The sequence below is a fragment of the Petromyzon marinus genome, chromosome 77, assembly GCF_048934315.1.
Source record: "Petromyzon marinus isolate PM22_M1 ecotype Great Lakes invasive population chromosome 77, UKy_Petmar_22M1.pri1.0, whole genome shotgun sequence".
NCBI classification, from domain to species: domain Eukaryota; kingdom Metazoa; phylum Chordata; class Hyperoartia; order Petromyzontiformes; family Petromyzontidae; genus Petromyzon; species Petromyzon marinus.
In genome coordinates, this window is record NC_133743.1 from 1,412,307 (window position 1) to 1,421,446 (window position 9,140).

The window sequence follows — 9,140 nt, forward strand, 5'->3', positions numbered from 1 at the left end:
AGCATCTCATCAGCGTCGTCATCATCAGCATCATCGTCGTCGTCGTCATCATCGTCGTCATCATCATCAGCATCATCGTTGTCGTCAGCATCATCATCAGCATCGTCGTCAGCATGATCGTCGTCAGCATCATCGTCGTCATAATCATCATGATCATCGTCGTCGTCATCATCATCAGCAGCATCATCGTCATCATCAGCATCATCGTCGTCAGCATCGTCGTCATCATCATCGTCATCATCAGCATCATCATCGTCGTCATCATCGTCATCATCGTCATGATCATCATCATCGTCATCATCGTCATGATCATCATCGTCATGATCATCATCGTCGTCATCGTCGTCATCTTCATCGTCGTCATCATCAAAATCAGTGTTCTACCGTTAACAGTTACAACCACCACCTTCACCACCCCCCTCATCTCCCTCACCTCCACTACCATCACAATCCTCCACCATCAACACCAGCACCTCCACCACCATCAACACCACCACCACCTGCACCATCATCACCACCTCCACCATCAACACCACCACCACCTCCACCATCAACACCACCACCACCTCCACCATCATCACCACCTCCACCATCAACACCACCACCTCCACCATCATCAACACCACCTCCACCATCATCATCACCACCTCCATCAACACCACCATCACCTCCACCATCATCACCACCTCCACCATCATCAACACCACCAACATCAACACCACCACCTCCACAATCATCACCACCTCCACCATCATCACCACCTCCACCATCATCAACACCACCTCCATCAACACCACCACCACCTCCACCATCATCACCACCTCCACCATCATCAACACCACTACCACCTCCATCAACACCACTACCACCTCCATCAACACCACCATCATCAACACCACCACCACCTCCATCATCATCAACACCACCTCCATCAACACCACCTCCATCAACATCACCACCACCTCCATCATCATCACCATCACCACCATCACCACCACCACCATCATCAACACCACCATCATCAACACCACCACCACCTCCACCATAATCACCACCTCCACCATCATCAACATCACCATCAACACCACCACCACCACCCTCACTACCACTACTACCACCACCACCACTACCACCACTACTACTACCCTCATCACCACCACCCTAACCACTACTACCACTACTACCACCACCACTATCACCAATACCACTACTACCACTACTAACCTCACAACACCACCACTATCACCACCACGACCACTACTACCACCACCCTCACCACCACTACCACCACCACAACTACTACCACCACCACTACCACCACTACCACTACTACCCTCACAACACCACCACCACTACTACCACCACCCTCCCCACCCTCACCACTACCACCCTCACCACCACTACTACCACCACCACTACCACCACTACCACCACCACCCTCACCACCACTACTACTACCACCACCACTACCACTACTACCCTCACAACACCACCACCACTACTACCACCACCCTCACCACCACTACCACTACTATCACCACCCTCACCACTACCACCCTCACCACCACTACTACCACCACTACCACCACCACTACTACCACCACCACCCTCACCACCACTACCACCACTACTACCACCACCACCCTCACCACCACTACTACCACCACCACTACTACCACTACTACTACCACCACTACCACTACTACCACTACCACCCTCACCACCACTACTACTACCACTACTACCCTCAATACCACTACCACCACCACCTCACGCACCCTCACAACACCACCACCCTCACGACCACTACCCTCACCACCCTTACAACACTCACCCTCACCACCCTCACCACATCCTCACCCCCCTCACCACCACTCACCACCACTACCCTCACCACCCTCACAACACTCACCCTCACCACCACCCCCCTCACCACCCTCACCACCACTCACAACACTCACCACCACCCTCACCCCCCTCACCCTCACTACCACCCTCACAACACTCACCCTCACCACCACCCTCACCCCTCTCACCACCACTCACCCTCACCACCCTCACACCACCCTCACCACCCCCCTCACACTCACAACACTCACCCACACTCACCCTCACCACCACCCTCACCACCACCACTCACCAACACCCTCACCACCACTCACCACCACCCTCATCACCCCTCTCACCACCCTCACCACCACTCACAACACTCACCCTCACCACCACTCACCACCACCACCACTCACCACCACCACTCACCACTCACCCTCACCACCACCACTCACCACCACCACTCACCCCCCTCACCACCACCACCCCCAACGCAGTCGCCCTCCTGATCCACCACCCCCTGCACCACCCCCAGCACGACGTGGAGGTCGACGCCGTCCAGAAGCCGCCTCGCCCTCGCTTCGCCCCTCTCGTGCGCCGCCGCCAGGTGCCAGGCAAGGCGCAGGGCGAGCTGCCGAGCCGGGGCCTCGACGGCCACGACCCTGACCCGAGGCTTCCCGCCGCCGCCGCCGCCCGCGTCGCGGCGTTCCCCGAGACGCGGAGCCCGTAGGCCGCGGACAGCCTCGGGCTCGCCTAGCGAGGCGAGCCCGAGGCTGGTCGCCTCCGCGGCGGCGGCGGTAGCGGCGGCGAGGCGCGGGGCCCGTAGGCCGCGGACAGCCTCGGGCTCGCCTAGCGAGGCGAGCCCGAGGCTGGTCGCCTCCGCGGCGGCGGCGGTAGCGGCGGCGAGGCGCGGGGCCCGTAGGCCAGAGACAGCCTCGGCCTCGCCTAGCTGGCCGCTGCCTCTGGGCCCCGCGCCTCGGCCCCGCGTCTCGGCGACGGCTTCGGCGAAGCGCGGGGCCCGTAGGCCGCGGACAGCCTCGGGCTCGCCTAACGAGGCGAGCCCGAGGCTGGTCGCCTCCACGGCGGCGGCGGCGGGGCGCGGGGCCCGTAGGCCGCGGACAGCCTCGGGCTCGCCTAGCGAGGCGAGGCTGCCAGGCGCCTCTGGGCCCCGCGCCTCTGGGCCCCACGCCTCTGGGCCCCACGCCTCGTCGGCGGCGGCGACGGCGGCGCCGAGGCGCAGGGCCCAGACGCCGCGGCCAGCCTCGGGCTCGCCTAGCGAGATGAGCCGGACGAGGCGCGGGTGAGCCCGGGCGAGGCGGCGGAGCTCGGCGGGGAGGTCGGCGGGGTTGGTGTAGGCGCCCTCGCGGTAGCCGTCGGCGTCCGGCGTGTGAGGTGAGGAGGACGTGGAGGAGGGTCGTGGCGGCAGCAGCAGGAGGAGAAGGAGGAGTGGTGGTGAGGAGCTAGGAGACATTACTCGCGAGGAAAACGACTGAGGTGGCATCAGCCCACCCAGTCGCTAACTCACTCAGTCAGTCACCCACCCTCTCACCCACCCACCCAGTCACTCACTCTCCGACCCACCCACTCACTCACCCACCCACTCACTCACCTACTCACCCACCCACTCACTCACCTACTCACTCACCCACTCACCCTCTCACCCACTCACTCACCTACTCACCCACCCACTCACTCACCTCACCTACTCACTCACCTACTCACCCACTCACTCACCTACTCACCCACCCACTCACTCACCTACTCACCCACCCACTCACCTCACCCACACACTCACCCTCTCACCCACCCACCCAGTCACTCACTCTCCGACCCACCCACTCACTCACCCACCCACTCACTCACCTACTCACCCACCCACTCACTCACCTACTCACTCACCCACTCACTCACCCACCCACTCACTCACCTACTCACCCACTCACTCACTCACCTACTCACTCACCCACCCACTCACTCACCTCACCTACTCACTCACCTACTCACCCACTCACTCACCTACTCACCCACCCACTCACTCACCCACTCAACTCACCCACACACTCACCTACTCACCCACTCACTCACCTACTCACTCACCTACTCACCCACTCACTCACCTACTCACCCACCCACTCACTCACCTACTCACTCACCCACTCACCTCACCCACTCACTCACTCACCTACTCACTCACCTACTCACCCACTCACTCTCCGACCCACCCACTCACTCACCCACCCACTCACTCACCTACTCACCCACTCACTCACCTACTCATCCACTCACCTACTCACCCACTCACCCACTCACTCACCTACTCATCCACTCACATACTCACCCACTCACCTCACCCACTCACTCACCTACTCACCCACTCACTCACCTACTCACCCACTCACTCACTCACCTACTCACTCACCCACTCACTCACCTACTCCCCACCCCACTCACCACCTACTCACCCACTCACTCACCTACTCATCCACTCACCTACTCACCCACCCACTCACCTCACCCACTCACTCACCTACTCACAGAACTCACTCACCTACTCACCACTCACTCACTCACCTCTCACTCACCCACTCACTCACCTACTCACCCACCCACTCACTCACCTACTCACCCACCCACTCACGTCACCTACTCACCCACTCAATCACCTACTCATCCACTCACCTACTCACCCACCCACCCACCTCACCCACTCACTCACCTACTCACCCACTCACTCACCTACTCACCACTCACTCACCTACTCACTCACCCACTCACTCACCTACTCACCCACCCACTCACTCACCTACTCACCCACTCACTCACCTACTCATCCACTCACCTACTCACCCACCCACTCACCTCACCCACTCACTCACCTACTCACCCACTCACTCACCTACTCACCCACTCACTCACCTACTCACCCACTCACCCACTCACTCACCTACTCAGCCACTCACTCACCCACTCACTCACCTACTCACCCCCTCACTCACCCACTCACTCACCTACTCACTGACCGACTCACCCACTCACTCACCTACTCACTGACCGACTCACCCACTCACTCACCCACTCAGTCACTCACACACTCACCCACCCATTCACTCATCCACCCACTCTCTCTCCGACCCAATCACCCACTCACTCACTCACACACCCACTCACTCACCCACCCCACCCACTCACCCACCCTCCTACTCACTCACCTACTCACCCACTCACTCACTCACCCACCCACTCACCCACTCATTCACCCACCCACTCACCCACTCACTCACCACCCACTCACCTACTCACCTGCTCACCCACTCACTCATCCACTTACTCACCGACCTACTCACCCACTCACCCACCCCCCACGCATCCACCCACTCACCCATCTCACTCACCCACTCACTCACTCACCCACCCACTCACCTACCTACCTACTCACTTACTCACCCACTCACTCACCCACCCACCTACTCACTTACTCACCCACTCACTCACTACTCACCCACTCACTCACCCACTCCTCATCCACCTACCCACTCACCCACCCACGCACTCACTCACTCACCCACTCACTCACCCACTCACTCACCCACCTCCCACTCACCCACCCACTCACTCACCCATCCACTCACTCACCCACCCACCTACTCACTTACTCACCCACTCACTCACCCACTCACTCACCCACTCACTCACTCACCACCTACCCACCACCACCACCCACTTCACTCACCCATCCACTCACTCACCCACCCACTCACCCACTCACTCACTCACCCACCTACTCACTTACTCACCCACTCACTCACCCACTCACTCACCCACTCACCCACTCACTCACCACTCACTCACCCACCTACCCACTCACCCACCCACTCACTCACTCACCCACTCACTCACCCACTCACCCACCTACCCACTCACCCACCCACTCACTCACCCATCCACTCACTCACCCACCCACTCACTCACCCACTCACTCACTCACTCACCCACTCACTCCCCACTCACTCACTCACCCACCTACCCACTCACCCACCCACTCACTCACTCACCCACTCACTCACCCACTCACTCACTCACCCACCTACCCACTCACCCACCCACTCACTCACCCATCCACTCACTCACCCACCCACCTACTCACTTACTCACCCACTCATCACTCACCCACTCACTCACTCACCCACCTACCCACTCACCCACCCACTCACTCACCCATCCACTCACTCACCCACCCACTCACCCACCCACTCACTCACTCACCCACTCACTCACCCACTCACTCACTCACCCACCTACCCACTCACCCACCCACTCACTCACCCATCCACTCACTCACCCACCCACCTACTCACTTACTCACCCACTCACTCACCCACTCACTTACCCACTCACTCACTCACCCACCCACTCACTCACCCATCCACTCACTCACCCACCCACTCACTCACCACTCACTCACCCACTCACTCACTCACCCACCCACTCACTCACCCATCCACTCACTCACCCACCCACTCACCCACCCACTCACTCACCCACTCACTCACTCACCCACCTACCCACTCACCCACCCACTCACTCACTCATCCACTCACTCCTCACCGACCTACTCACCCACCCACCCACTCATCCACCCACTCACTCACCCACTCACTCACCGTGTAGGCGCCCTTGCGGTAGCCGTCGGCGTTCGGCGGGTGAGGTGAGGAGGGAGGTGAGGAGGGAGGTGAGGAGGGAGGTGAGGAGGACGTGGAGGGTCGTGGCGGTAGCAGCAGCAGAAGGAGGAGTGGTGAGGAGCGAGGAGACATTCTTCGGGAGGAAACGACTGAGGTGGCATCAGCCCACCCAGTCACTAACTCACTCAGTCAGTCACCCACCCTCTCACCACCCTCTCACCCACCCACCCATCACTCACTCATCATCCACCCTTCTCCCACCCACACACTCTCCCACCCACTCATTCTCCCACCCACTCACTCATCTCCCACTCTCTAATTCACCTACCCACTCACTAACTCTCCCATCCATTCACTCACCCACCACTCCCACCCACTCACTAACTCTCCCACCCATTCACTCACCCACCCACCCACCCACTCTCCCACCCACCCACTCACTAACTCTCCCACCCACCCACTCACTAACTCTCCCACCCACCCACCCACTCACTCTCCCACCCACTCACTAACACTCCCACCCATTCACTCACCCACTCACTCACTCTCCACTCACTCACTAACTCTCCCACCCATCTACCCACTCACCCACTCACTCTCCCACCCACTCACTAACTCACCCACCCACTCACCCACTCACTAACTCTACCACCCACTCACCCACTCACTCTCCCACCCACCCACTAACTCTCCCACCCACCCACTCACTAACTCTACCACCCACCCACCCACCCACTCACCCTCCCACCCACTCACTAACTCTCCCACCCACTCACTAACTCTACCACCCACTCACCCACTCACTCTCCCACCCACTCACTCACTCTCCCACCCACCCACTCACTCTCCCACCCACCCACTCACTAACTCTCCCACCCATTCACTCACCCATCCACCCACTCACTCTCCCACCCACTCACTAACTCTCCCACCCATTCACCAACTCACCCACTCACTCTCCCACCCACCCACTCACCCACTCACTAACTCTCCCACCCACTCACTCTCCCACCCACTCACTAACTCTCCCACCCACCCACTCACCCACTCACTAACTCTCCCACCCACCCATTCACTCTCCCACCCACTCATTAACTCTCCCACCCATTCACCAACTCACCCACTCACTCTCCCACCCACTCACTAACTTTCCCACCCACCCACTCACCCACTCACTCTCCCACCCACTCACCAACTCACTCACTCTCCCACCCATTCTCATTCATACTCGGCGTAGTGTAGTAGCGGCGGCCGTGGTGGGCAGCAGGCGGCAGACACGCGCCGGCGAGGGCGTGAGCCCCGCTGTGCGTTGGCAGGGCCGAGGAACCGGGGCAAGGGTCACGGAGGACCCCGCCTCGAGGGCCCCCTGGAACCCGCTAGCGCAGGGGTCCCCAGCCCCCGATACCACCAGGCAATCGTCATCGTCAGGTGTGAAAACCACGGCAAGAACATTTGAAAAAAGTGGCGCTTTTTTTTCTGAACGTTAGCCACTTTTTTTTTTCAAATGTTCTTGCCTGTGGTTTTCACACCTGATGATGATGATTGCTTGGTGTTGCAGTCGAAACGTCGTGAGAATTTTATTGTTTTATATTTTTTTTATTATTTTGTTGTTTCCCTTATCTACGTGGTGGTGACTTTACCGAAAGAACCAATGAATAATCATTTTATTGTTTTACAATAATTTTATTGTTTTATATTTTCATTATTTTATTGTTTCCCTTCTACGTGGTGGTGACTTTACCGAAAGAACCAAGAATAATAATTTTATTGTTTTATATATTTTCATTATTTTATTGTTTCCCTTATACGTGGTGGTGACTTTACCGAAAGAACCAAGAATATGAATCCCTGCAGTCACGAAAGCTTTAAATCGAAATTTAAAACCACACTATACGTAGGTAAAAAAATATAATAAATTAATTCACGACGTCTCGATTGCGACACAAGCAATCATCATCAGGTGGGAAAAACCACGGCAAGAAATGTTTTGCTGAAGTAGGCCAGAGAGTTGCCGCGGTAAGAGGTTATAGAGGTAAGAAAGGGGGGAGGAGTGTGGGGTGCGCTACGTGGTGTAGTAGTACCCGGCAGATATGATGGACGGACAATCACTACAAAGCAAATTTTGATTTAAAAAAATAAATAAAAATGAAATAAAAATATTTAATTACGTTTTATTTTTATTATTTTATTGTTTCCATTCTACGTGGTGGTGACTTTACCGAAAGAACCAAGAAGATGAATCCCTGCAGTCACGAAAGCTTTAAATCGAAATTTAAGATTTTTCATTTCAGATTTTCCGGATTTATTTTGCGTATCAGAGCCACGTGCTGACTACCCATGAACTCTCGCGAGATTACCACCGCCACAAGTCTCGCGAGATTAACCCCCCCCCCCACCGCGTAAGTCTCGCGAGACCCCCCACCACCCGCGAACTCTCGCGAGATCACCCCCCCCCCACCGCCGCACAGCAAACTCGCGAAATACCCCCTCCAGCAAGTCTCACGAGAACACCACCCCTCGCCAACTCTCGCGAGATTACCCCCCTCCCGCAGGTCTCGCGAGAACTGAAGCCCCCCCCCCATCCTCTCTTCCCCCCCCCCAAGTTGTCTCGAGCCGGTCCTCCAGCGAAAT

The 9,140-nt window shown here is 57.5% G+C and overlaps 1 long non-coding RNA gene across 1 annotated transcript in view; it reads left to right on the forward strand.

Annotated features, from left to right (window-relative positions):
• The window catches only part of LOC142907312 (uncharacterized), a 105,878-nt gene that overhangs the window by 13,438 nt on the left and 83,300 nt on the right, over window positions 1–9,140 (forward strand). The window lies entirely within an intron of this gene.